General features: G+C 40.9%; 1 protein-coding gene across 1 annotated transcript in view; it reads left to right on the top strand.

The window, feature by feature from the left end:
• PLEKHA2 (pleckstrin homology domain containing A2) overlaps window positions 1–13477 on the top strand; it is a 607368-nt gene that overhangs the window by 262337 nt on the left and 331554 nt on the right. The gene's annotated exons all lie outside the window — the stretch shown is intronic.

Raw genomic sequence — 13477 nt, 5'->3', positions numbered from 1 at the left:
CGCTGCCCATTCATGCAGATTTTTAAAGGAGCAGTACCCAAATTAAAAATTGTGCACAAACTACCATACATTCATTTACATTATTTTTTAAGGTAATGTATACAGTATTTACATATTTACATCATGTTTAAATACAGTGGCCTTTGTGATAGGAGATAAGATGGATATTCAAACCACACTTATATTAAACCAACTGTTGGAGAGAACAGCACCAACATACAGTGCCTCCAAACACCACATTATATTTACTGTTTACAAAAAAGGAGCAAAATCTTTTTCATTAAGCCCTTTTGGTGATAGGGTTTTAAGGGGATAAATCCAAGCTGCTTCCTTTTTTGTAAACAGTAAATATAATGTGGTGTTTGGAGGCATTAAATTGAATTGGTGTCATACCTTCTTTAAGAATCTAAATGAGTGCTGAAATCCCTGTCTTTTTATAAGAATATATGTATTCTCTACTTTCTTTCTAGCCTATAATCTTTAATATGTTTTCTCTTGTTAAGTGTATCCAGTCCACGGATCATCCATTACTTGTGGGATATTCTCCTTCCCAACAGGAAGTTGCAAGAGGATCACCCACAGCAGAGCTGCTATATAGCTCCTCCCCTCACTGCCATACCCAGTCATTCTCTTGCAACTCTCAACTAAGATGGAAGTCGTAAGAGGACTGTGGTGTTTTATACTTAGTTTATTTCTTCAATCAAAAGTTTGTTATTTTTAAATGGTACTGGAGTGTACTGTTTATCTCAGGCAGTATTTAGAAGAAGAATCTGCCTGCGTTTTCTATGATCTTAGCAGAAGTAACTAAGATCCTTTGCTGTTCTCACATATTCTGAGGAGTGAGGTAACTTCAGAAGGGGAATAGCGTGCAGGTTTTCCTGCAATAAGGTATGTGCAGTTAAAATATTTTTCTAGGGATGGAATTTGCTAGAAAATGCTGCTGATACCGAAGTAATGTAAGTAAAGCCTTAAATGGCGACTGGTATCAGGCTTATTAATAGAGATACATACTCTTATAAAAGTGTATTTTAAAACGTTTGCTGGCATGTTTAATCATTTTTTACATATGTTTGGTAATAAAACTTATTGGGGCCTAGTTTTTTCCACATGGCTGGCTTGAATTTTGCCTAGAAACAGTTCCCTGAGGCTTCCCACTGTTGTAATATGAGTGGGAGGGGAATATTTTAGCGCTTTTTTGCGCAGAAAAAATTACAGACACAGACATCCAGCTTCTTCCTGCATGATCCAGGACTTCTCTGAAGGGCTCAAAAGGCTTCAAAAGTCGTATTGAGGGAGGTAAAAAGCCACAGTAGAGCTGTGGCAGTTGTGGCTATTTAAAAAACGTTTTTGTCATTTGTTATTCCGTTTTTGGTATTAAGGGGTTAATCATCCATTTGCAAGTGGGTGTAATGCTCTGCTAACTTATTACATACACTGTAAAAATTTCGTTAGTGTAACTGCATTTTTTCACTGTTATTTCAAAATTTGGAGAAAATTTGTGTTTCTTAAAGGCGCAGTAACGTTTTTTATATTGCTTGTAAACTTGTTTTAAAGTGTTTTCCAAGCTTGCTAGTCTCATTGCTAGTCTGTTTAAACATGTCTGACACAGAGGAACCTACTTTTTCATTATGTTTGAAAGCCATGGTGGAGCCCCATAGGAGAATGTGTACTAAATGTATTGATTTCACCTTAAACAGTAAAGATCAGTCTTTATCTATAAAAGAATTATCACCAGAGGGTTCTGTCGAGGGGGAAGTTATGCCGACTAACTCTCCCCACGTGTCAGACCCTTCGCCTCTCGCTCAGGGGACGCACGCTAATATGGCGCCAATTACATCAGGGACGCCCATAGCGATTAACTTGCAGGACATGGCTACAATCATGAATAATACCCTGTCAGAGGTATTATCTAGATTGCCTGAATTAAGAGGCAAGCGCGATAGCTCTGGGGTTAGGAGAGATACAGAGCGCGCAAATGCTGTTAGAGCCATGTCTGATACTGCGTCACAGTATGCAGAACATGAGGACGGAGAGCTTCAGTCTGTGGGTGACATCTCTGACTCGGGGAAACCTGATTCAGAGATTTCTAATTTTAAATTTAAGCTTGAGAACCTCCGTGTATTGCTTGGGGAGGTATTAGCTGCTCTGAATGACTGTAACACAGTTGCAATTCCAGAGAAATTGTGTAGGCTGGATAGATACTATGCGGTGCCGGTGTACTGACGTTTATCCTATACCTAAAAGGCTTACAGAAATTATTAGCAAGGAGTGGGATAGACCCGGTGTGCCCTTTTCCCCACCTCCTATATTTAGAAAAATGTTTCCAATAGACGCCACTACACGGGACTTATGGCAGACGGTCCCTAAGGTGGAGGGAGCAGTTTCTACTTTAGCAAAGCGTACCACTATCCCGGTTGAGGACAGTTGTGCTTTTTCAGATCCAATGGATAAAAAATTGGACGGTTACCTTAAGAAAATGTTTATTCAACAAGGTTTTATTTTACAGCCCCTTGCATGCATTAAGCCTGTACCTGCTGCGGCGGCATTCTGGTTTGAGGCCCTGGAAGAGGCCATCCATACAGCTCCATTGAATGAAATTATTGACAAGCTTAGAACGTTTAAGCTAGCTAACTCATTTGTTTCTGATGCCATTGTTCATTTGACTAAACTAACGGCTAAGAATTCCGGATTCGCCATCCAGGCGCGTAGGGCGCTATGGCTTAAATCCTGGTCAGCTGACGTGACTTCAAAGTCTAAATTACTCAACATTCCTTTCAAGGGGCAGACCTTATTCGGGCCTGGCTTGAAGGAAATTATTGCTGACATTACTGGAGGCAAGGGCCATACCCTTCCTCAGGACAGGGCCAAATCAAAGGCCAAACAGTCTAATTTTCGTGCCTTTCAAAACTTCAAGGCAGGAGCAGCATCAACTTCCTCCGCTTCAAAACAAGAGGGAACTGTTGCTCATTCCAGACAGGCCTGGAAACCTAACCAGTCCTGGAACAAGGGCAAGCAGGCCAGAAAGCCTGCTGCTGCCCCCAAGACAGAATGAAGGAACAGCCCCCTATCCGGAAACGGATCTAATGGGGGGCAGACATTCTCTCTTCGCCCAGGCGTGGGCAAGACATGTTCAGGATCCCTGGGCGTTGGAGATCATATCTCAGGGATATCTTCTGGACTTCAAAGCTTCTCCTCCACAAGGGAAATTTTATCTTTCAAGGTTATCAGCAAACCAGATAAAGAAAGAGGCATTCCTAAGCTGTGTGCAAGACCTCGTAGTAATGGGAGTGATCCATCCAGTTCCGCGGACGGAACAAGGACAGGGATTTTATTCAAATCTGTTTGTGGTTCCCAAGAAAGAGGGAACCTTCAGACCAATCTTGGATCTAAAGATCTTAAACAAATTCCTCAGAGTTCCATCATTCAAAATGGAAACTATTCGGACCATCCTACCCATGATCCAAGAGGGTCAGTAATTCACAAAGATCATCATCGGTTCCTAAGGTTTGCCTTTCTAGACAGGCATTACCAATTTGTAGCTCTTCCCTTCGGGTTGGCCACTGCCCAGAGAATTTTTACAAAGGTTCTGGGCTCACTTCTGGCGGTTCTAAGACCGCGAGGCATAGCGGTGGCTCCGTATCTAGACGACATCCTGATACAGGCGTCAAGCTTTCAAATTGCCAAGTCTCATACAGAGATAGTTCTGGCATTTCTGAGGTTGCATGGGTGGAAAGTGAACGTGGAAAAGAGTTCTCTATCACCACTCACAAGAGTCTCCTTCCTAGGGACTCTTATAGATTCTGTAGAGATGAAAATTTACCTGACGGAGTCCAGGTTATCAAAACTTCTAAATGCTTGCCGTGTCCTTCATTCCATTCCACGCCCGTCAGTGGCTCAGTGCATGGAAGTAATCGGCTTAATGGTAGCGGCAATGGACATAGTGCCATTTGCGCGCCTGCATCTCAGACCGCTGCAATTATGCATGCTAAGTCAGTGGAATGGGGATTACTCAGATTTGTCCCCTCTACTAAATCTGGATCAAGAGACCAGAGATTCTCTTCTCTGGTGGCTATCTCGGGTCCATCTGTCCAAGGGTATGACCTTTCACAGGCCAGATTGGACGATTGTAACAACAGATGCCAGCCTTCTAGGTTGGGGCGCAGTCTGGAACTCCCTGAAGGCTCAGGGATCGTGGACTCAGGAGGAGAAACTCCTCCCAATAAATATTCTGGAGTTAAGAGCAATATTCAATGCTCTTCTAGCTTGGCCTCAGTTAGCAACACTGAGGTTCATCAGATTTCAGTCGGACAACATCACGACTGTGGCTTACATCAACCATCAAGGGGGAACCAGGAGTTCCCTAGCGATGTTAGAAGTCTCAAATTCGCTGGGCAGAGTCTCACTCTTGCCACCTGTCAGCGATCTACATCCCAGGAGTAGAGAACTGGGAGGCGGATTTTCTAAGTCGTCAGACTTTTCATCCGGGGGAGTGGGAACTCCATCCGGAGGTGTTTGCTCAACTGGTCCATCGTTGGGGCAAACCAGAACTGGATCTCATGGCGTCTCGCCAGAACACCAAGCTTCCTTGTTACGGATCCAGGTCCAGGGACCCGGGAGCAACGCTGATAGATGCTCTAGCAGCTCCTTGGTTCTTCAACCTGGCCTATGTGTTTCCACCGTTTCCTCTGCTCCCTCGACTGATTGCCAAAATCAAACAGGAGAGAGCATCGGTGATTCTGATAGCGCCTGCGTGGCCACGCAGGACCTGGTATGCAGACCTAGTGGACATGTCATCTCTTCCACCATGGACTCTGCCTCTGAGGCAGGACCTTCTAATACAAGGTCCTTTCAATCATCCAAATCTAATTTCTCTGAGACTGACTGCATGGAGATTGAACGCTTGATTCTATCAAGGCGTGGCTTCTCCGAGTCAGTCATTGATACCTTAATACAGGCACGGAAGCCTGTCACCAGGAAAATCTACCATAAGATATGGCGTAAATATCTTTATTGGTGTGAATCCAAGAGTTACTCATGGAGTAAGGTTAGGATTCCTAGGATATTGTCCTTTCTCCAAGAGGGTTTGGACAAAGGCTTATCAGCTAGTTCTTTAAAAGGACAGATCTCTGCTCTGTCTATTCTTTTGCACAAGCGTCTGGCAGAAGTTCCAGACGTCCAGGCATTTTGTCAGGCTTTGGTTAGGATTAAGCCTGTGTTTAAAACTGTTGCTCCCCCGTGGAGCTTAAACTTGGTTCTTAAAGTTCTTCAGGGAGTTCCGTTTGAACCCCTTCATTCCATTGATATTAAACTTTTATCTTGGAAAGTTCTGTTTTTGATGGCTATTTCCTCGGCTCGAAGAGTCTCTGAGTTATCTGCCTTACATTGTGATTCTCATTATCTGATTTTTCATTCAGACAAGGTAGTTCTGCGTACCAAACCTGGGTTTTTACCTAAGGTGGTTTCTAACAGGAATATCAATCAAGAGATTGTTGTTCCATCATTGTGTCCTAATCCTTCTTCAAAGAAGGAACGTCTTTTGCATAATCTGGACGTAGTCCGTGCCTTGAAGTTTTACTTACAGGCTACTAAAGATTTTCGTCAAACATCTGCCCTGTTTGTCGTTTACTCTGGACAGAGGAGAGGTAAAAAAGCTTCGGCAACCTCTCTCTCCTTTTGGCTTCGGAGCATAATACGCTTAGCCTATGAGACTGCTGGACAGCAGCCCCCTGAAAGGATTACAGCTCATTCTACTAGAGCTGTGGCTTCCACCTGGGCCTTTAAAAATGAGGCCTCTGTTGAACAGATTTGCAAGGCTGCGACTTGGTCTTCGCTTCACACCTTTTCAAAATTTTACAAATTTGACACTTTTGCTTCTTCGGAGGCTGTTTTTGGGAGAAAGGTTCTACAGGCAGTGGTTCCTTCCGTTTAAGTTCCTGCCTTGTTCCTCCCATCATCCGTGTACTTTAGCTTTGGTATTGGTATCCCACAAGTAATGGATGATCCGTGGACTGGATACACTTAACAAGAGAAAACATAATTTATGCTTACCTGATAAATTTATTTCTCTTGTAGTGTATCCAGTCCACGGCCCGCCCTGTCCTTTTAAGGCAGGTCTAAATTTTAATTAAACTACAGTCACCACTGCACCCTATGGTTTCTCCTTTCTCGTCTTATTTCGGTCGAATGACTGGATATGGCAGTGAGGGGAGGAGCTATATAGCAGCTCTGCTGTGGGTGATCCTCTTGCAACTTCCTGTTGGGAAGGAGAATATCCCACAAGTAATGGATGATCCGTGGACTGGATACACTACAAGAGAAATAAATTTATCAGGTAAGCATAAATTATGTTTTTTCAGGCACCTTATACAAATTAAGAATTTATGATATATTGTATTTTCCTCTCCCCATTCATATATATATATATATATATATATAGATATATATATATACACGCACGCACGCACGCAAACCTTTTACTTTCAACTCGTAATGCAAGCACAAGAAGACATGCTCAAAAAGCCTCCATCTAGCAAAGTTAATCCATGAGAGCCCTAAGTAGTTCTCATCTAGTAACCTAACCCATAGTTTGTAGCATTGACCAGCTTAAGTGGGCAACAGGACAGGTGGCAATCAGGTCACCTAGGGCAGAATAGGAGCCATTCTATATGGTAGTATATGTAGTTGGAGTACAGTTTTACAACTTGGAGGAACAGCACCCGCAGTACAAGTGGGTAGGTGGACAGTCCATTCAGCCCAGGAACCGTTGCAAATAGAGCTGCAACTAACGATTATTTCACAATCGATTAATCGGACAATTGTATTTTTATAATTTTTTCATATATTTAAAATAAAATCTGCATACTGAGTGTTACAAATATAAAGCTTTAGACTAAAACTTTACATTAACACAACTGTTTGTCCAATTTTTAAGCAGCACAACAAATTTTTATGATTAAGCCCAACAAAACCACAAACTGAAAAGAGGTAGAACTAGAAAGAGGCAAACTATCACTGTTTTATAACATTCTGTTATTCACTCTTTCAGAAACTTTGCATTGAAATACAAAAATGTGAACATGTCCACGTGCTCCTGGCTGATGCTGGCTCTCTTTTTGCAGCTATTTTGCCTGCAGCAGAGAAGAGGCACTCAGATGATGTTTAGGTGCCTGAGATGCATAAGTAGGGTTTTTTGCCAATTTCGCCAAGGTGGAATATTTATCATTGTTAGCTCTCCACCAATGCGAAGTGTTTTCCTCCTTGGCAAGGGGCCTCTCAATAAAGCAAACCTGGGCTTCATTCTAACATAAAAATATTTTAAAGTGTCAGTAAACCTTAAAAATAATGTTATATAATTCTGCACATAGTGCAGAATTATATAACATTATTTAAGTGCTATAGTTATAAAAGCCTTTTTTCCCTTTTAATATTTTAAAAATATGGTGCTTTTATAGACCCGCTCTCTGCTGAGTGGGTCTGTTTTTTTTACTCAGCGCATTGGGCCAGCTGTATAGTCATAGCCCGGCCCGACCAAGCCATAAGACTAAGTGCAGCTCGCTCCTGCTCTGTCTGACAGCAGGAGCGAGCTTCACTTAATGTTATGGCGCGGTCGGGCCGGGCTGTGACTATAAAGCTGGCCCGATGCGCTGAGTAAAAAAACAGACCCGCTCAGCAGAGAGCAGAGAGCGGGTCTATAAAAGCGCCATATTTTTAAAATATTAAAAGGGAAAAAAGGCTTTTATAACTATAGCACTTAAATAATGTTATATAATTCTGCACTATGTGTAGAATTATATAACATTATTTTTTAGGTTTACTGTCCCTTTAAATATCTATATGTAATGGTAAATAACCAGCTGTAAGTAGGGTTGCCACCTTGTCCATGTTTTCCTGGACACTTATGAGTTACGCATGCTGCAGGGTAAGCAGGACGGAACATGTATTGTGCCTCTGGACATCACATGAATAGTGCTGATGAACAGCACAATACATGTTCTTCTCTGCACACCCTGTAGCATGTGTAACTCATAAGCGTCTAGGAAAACATGGCCGAGGTGGCAACCCTAGCTGTGAGGTTATCGAAAAAATATCTAGTCCGCTCTTAAATTAACAAATATATACTTTTTAGATGTTGAATCTGGTAAATATCACTATAAAAAAAAAAAAAAAAAAGTCAAAAGCGCTAAGGACTATGGGGTAGATTTATTAATAGTCGAGCGGACATGATTCTCTGTAGCAAATCATGTCCGCTCGATCTCGCATACTCTATCGGCATTTAACATTGCACTAGCATTTCTAGTGAAATGCTTGTGCAATGCCGTCCCCTGCTCACTGGCAGCCAACCGTCCGCTAGCAGGGGCTGTCAATCATCCCGATGCTGTGCACAGACCAACTAATCAATTATAAGATTCATTGACAACTATTTTCATAATCGATTATTATCGATTAGTTGTTGCAGCTCTAAATCGAGTACAAGTAATGTGAGTATTAATCACCAGTGGCAGTTGCCAATTTGTAAGATTACATTTTAAAAGGGCAATCTTCTCCACAAGGTGTAAACTCTGTGGATTCAGGATTTTGCTAGTCACAAAAAAAACTTTCACTTTGGATGCTGGTAGGGTGCCAACAAAGTGGATGCTGAATTAATAGGGAAAGGGCACTCAATAAATAAAGGGTTCACAACTTGTGGGCATAGTAACGTCAGTAAGGTCAGCATTTACCTTTTCATGCTGCATGTTTAACATGACTGCTTCTTCCTTCTAAAGAGAGTACCTGTGCCCAAACTGCTGATGCTTCACTTAGAGTAGATGCTGTGTCAGTATTTATGTCTAGGCAGTGTGTAGGGAGAGAGTGAAGTGGAGCTGCAGGCAGTTTGCCCCAGATGATTCCACTTCCTCTTCTCCCTTCCTTAGCGTGCCCCTTTGTCTTTCAGGTTATGCACTTTGCTGATAAGTTCTTCTGTCCATTGTTGCAGGGTATTGCTCATGTCTGGTATCTTTATCTGTGGGTAACAGATTGCCAGCATAAGCTGCTGCTGTTTGCATCTCTCTTTTGCAAAAATTGAGAATTTCTATAATCCATCTAACTAATGTGGATCATAAACAGAGGGACAATCTGGCCTAGGCTAGCAGTGGCTTGACTCAAATTTTGTTGCATCTCAGAATGGGTTAACCACCTGCCCTATCACTGCTCATTTGTTGCTTCTCATTGGACCTTTCGCTCCAATGTTATGTTTATGGGCCATAGAGTGTATTGCCATCTGCTGCTCTAGCCAACTCACCAATATTTCCAATATGGAGTTCATCCTGTCACCAAATCTTGTCACCCATTCTTGCTTCTGCATTTGCAGATGCATTGCTTTAGATTCTCACTAAACTTAGGTAGGCTCATATGCTAATTTATAAGCCCTTGAAGCCCGCCTCTTATCCCAATGCATTTGACAGTTTTTCACAGCTAGAATGAGTTAGTTCATGTGTGCCATATAAATAACATTGTGCGTATGAAGTTACTTATGAAAGGGCACTGATTGGCTAAAATACAAGTCTGTCAAAATAACTAAAATAAGGGGGCAGTCTGCAGAGGCTTAGAAACAAGGTAATTACAGAGGTAAAAAAGTAGATTAATATAACTGTGGTGTTGGTTAGATAAAATGATCTATCTTTTTAAACAATAACAATTCTGGAGTAGACTGTCCCTTTAATACAGCAATACACTGTATTATACACATAGAAACAACATATTTTTGAATATGTAAGCTAACACTATTTTTATTTTATATCATTTATTTGACACCTCTGTCACACCCACTAGTAACAAGAAATAACAGTCAGCCTTGTGTCATTTAAACTAGTATTTTTCTGTTATAGCCACAACTTTTGGAATAAAGAGATTCGGCACACCTCTACCAGTTGCACTTGCCTAGTACAACCACTGAAAATAACAGATAATAGTGAGCTGTGTGTAAAAATATTTCTGTAAAGTTAAAGTTGAATAAAGACACACCTTTTAATAAATAGTGATAGTTTGGCACTTTTATGTGAAGACCTGTGCTTGCGATGTTGGCAGTTGGCAGGTCACACAAATGAGTGTGTGGGATTTTTTTGTAACTTTAATAAAAATAAAACAGCTGTGCAAGCACAATGGACCTATTTGTATATAGTACTGCTGGAACTGTTCCCTAAGCCTTTTACCTGCCTTTCTTAGTTCCACCCTTGCATCACTTACACATTTATAGACCCTATCCCCCTTTATCCCTTATTTTTCTTTCTTCTTGCCTCTTATAATTCTTATAGGCAGACAGACAGTAAAATAAAGGCAAGCAGTGTATCTAGCTTGTACAGCCTATATTATCATGCAGGTAGGCACTAGGTTGCCACTAGGTAGTCATTCTAATGTGATCGACAAGTTGACATCATTTTCTTAAACCAAGATTAGCCAAGAACAGTAGTAAAATTTAGTTTGTAGTTGTCTAAAAGAGGAGTCAGTCAACTAAGAGGAAGATTGTTATATTGTAATTTGATAGTGGGTTTTTACCACCAGCAAGAAAGCTGGATAATAAAGGAATAAACATTCTTGAAAAAGTATTGCTCTTTTAATAGTTTATTATTTTTGCTTTTTTGAGACCAATTTGTGTTTTCAATTCTATTCACTTTTTATGTAAGTTGAATAAGGAACCTACCTAATGATTCAGTAGTGTTTACAAATTGATGATACATTGAGGCTCATTTATCAAGCTCCGAATGGAGCTTGTGGGCCTGTGTTTCTGGCGAATCTTCAGACTCGCCAGAAACAGCAGTTATGACGCAGCGGTCTAAAGACAATTCAACCCGATTGAGTATGATCGGGTTGATTGACACCCCCCCTGCTGGTGGCCCATTGGCCGCGGGTCTGCAGGGGCGGCGTTGCACCAGCAGCTCTTGTAAGATGCTGGTGCAATGCTGAATACGGAGAGCGTATTGCTCTCCGCATTCAGCGATGTCTGTCGGACCTGATCCGCACTGTCGGATCAGGTCCGACAGACATTTGATAATTTGGCCTCATTGTGTGAGTTTGCACAGAAAAATAAGCGAGAATGGTTTTTAACTCTTAATGCTTATATGTAATAGGATGACTTTGGGAACATAGAGATACTTTGAAGACAAATCTCACTATTCTTCTCTAACCTTTAGGAGTAAAAGAAGAATCTCTATTTAAAGGGACAGTCAACACCAGAATTTTTGTTTTTAAAAAGGTAGATAATCCCTTTATTACCCATTCCCCAGTTTTGGATAACCAACACAGTTATAATAATACACATTTTACCTTGGTAATTACCTTGTATCTATGCCTCTGCAAACTGCCCCCTTATTTCAGTTTCTTTTTACAGACTTGCATTTTAGCCAATCAGTGCTCACTCCTAGGAGCTTCATGTGCGTGAGCTCAATGTTATCTATATGAAACACATGAACTAACGCCCTCTAGTGGTGAAAAACTGTCAAAATGCTTTCAGATTAGAGGCGGCCTTTAAGGTCTAACGGCTAGTTTACGAGTTTTGCGGTATGAGTAAAAAAGCAGCGTTAAGGCTCATAAAGCTGCTTTTTCACTACCGCACCGCTACCTTGCAGGTTTAGGGGCACCGCACACTTTTTTGGCCGTACTGCAAATTAACTTACACAATTTACGTAAAGTCTTTTTTTCAATGGGACTTCCATAGCGCCGGTATTACAAGCTTTTTCTGGGAGGCCAAAAAGTGAGCGGTACAGCAAGATTTGTAATGCATTCTAAAGTCAGTAGTTATGAGTTTTACGCTACAAAGCTGTAGCATAAAACTCATAACTAAAGTGCAAAAAAGTACACTAACACCCATAAACTACCTATTAACCCCTAAACCGAGGCCCTCCCGCATCGCAAACACTATAATAAAATTATTAACCCCTAATCTGCCGCTCCGGACATCGCAGCCACTATAATAAATATATTAACCCCTAAACTGCCGCACGTCGCATCACAAACTCTAGTTAAATATTATTAACCCCTAATCTGCCGCCCCTAACATTGCCGCAACCTACATTACAGTTATTAACCCCTAATCTGCCGCTATACTAAAGTTATTAACCCCTAAACCTAAGTCTAACCCTAACACCCCCTAACTTAAATATAATTAAAATAAATCTAAATAAAACCTACTATTAATAACGAAATAATTCCTATTTAAAACGAAATACTTACCTATAAAATAAACCCTAAGCTAGCTACAATATAACTAATAGTTACATTGTATCTAGCTTAGGGTTTATTTTTATTTTACAGCTAAGTTTGTATTTATTTTAACTAGGTAGACTAGTAAGTAAATAGTTATTAACTATTTACTAACTACCTAGCTAAAATAAATACAAATTTACCTGTAAAATAAAACCTAACCTGAGTTACACCTAACCTTACACTGCAATTAAATAAATTACCTAAATTAAATACAATTACCTAAATTACAAAAAAACAACACTAAATTACACAAAATAAAAAAAGAAATTATCAGATAGTTAAACTAATTACACCTAATCTAATAGCCCTATCAAAATAAAAAAGCCCCCCAAAAATAAAAAAAAACCTAGCCTACAATAAACTACCAATAGCCCTTAAAAGGGCCTTTTGTGGGGCATTGCCCCAAAGAAATCAGCTCTTTTACCTGTACAAAAAATACAAACACCCCCCAACAGTAAAACCCACCACCCACACAACCAAACCCCCCAAATAAAAACCTAACTAAAAGAAACTAAGCTCCCCATTGCCTTGAAAAGGGCATTTGCATTGCCCTTAAAAGGGCATTTTGCTCTTTTTCAATTGCCCAAAGCCTAATCTAAAACTAAAACCCACCCAATAAACCCTTAAAAAACCTAACACTAACCCCTGAAGATCCACTTACAGTTTTGAAGAGCCGACATCCATCCTCAGCGAAGCCGGGAGAAGTCCTCAGCGAAGCGGCAAGAAGTCCTCAACGAAGTCTTCATCCAAGTCGGCAGAAGTGGTCCTCCAGTCGGGCAGAAGTCTTCATCCAGATGGCATGTTCTATCTTCATGCATCCGGCATGGAGTGGGTCCATCTTCAAGACATCCGGCGCGGAGCATCCTCTTCTTCCAACGACTAAAGACGAATAAAGGTTCCTTTAAATGACGTCATCCAAGATAGCGTCCCTTTAATTCCGATTGGCTGATAGTTTTAGATTAGGATTTGGGCAATTGAAAAAGAGCTAAATGCCCTTTTAAGGGCAATGGGGATCTTAGGTTTTTTTTAGTTAGGTTTTTATTGGGGGGTTTGTTTGTGTGGGTGGTGGGTTTTACTGTTGTGGGGGTGTTTGTATTTTTTTTTACAGGTAAAAGAGCTGATTTCTTTGGGGCAATGCCCCGCAAAAGGCCCTTTTAAGGGCTAATGGTAGTTTTTTGTAGGCTAGGGTTTTTTATTTTTGGGGGGCTTTTTTATTTTGATAGGGCTATTAGATTAGGTG

This window comes from Bombina bombina, chromosome 6 (assembly GCF_027579735.1).
Source record: "Bombina bombina isolate aBomBom1 chromosome 6, aBomBom1.pri, whole genome shotgun sequence".
Taxonomy (NCBI): Eukaryota; Metazoa; Chordata; class Amphibia; order Anura; family Bombinatoridae; genus Bombina; species Bombina bombina.
The sequence above is the reverse complement of the archived record's forward strand: the minus strand, read 5'-3'. Positions and strand labels throughout refer to the sequence as shown.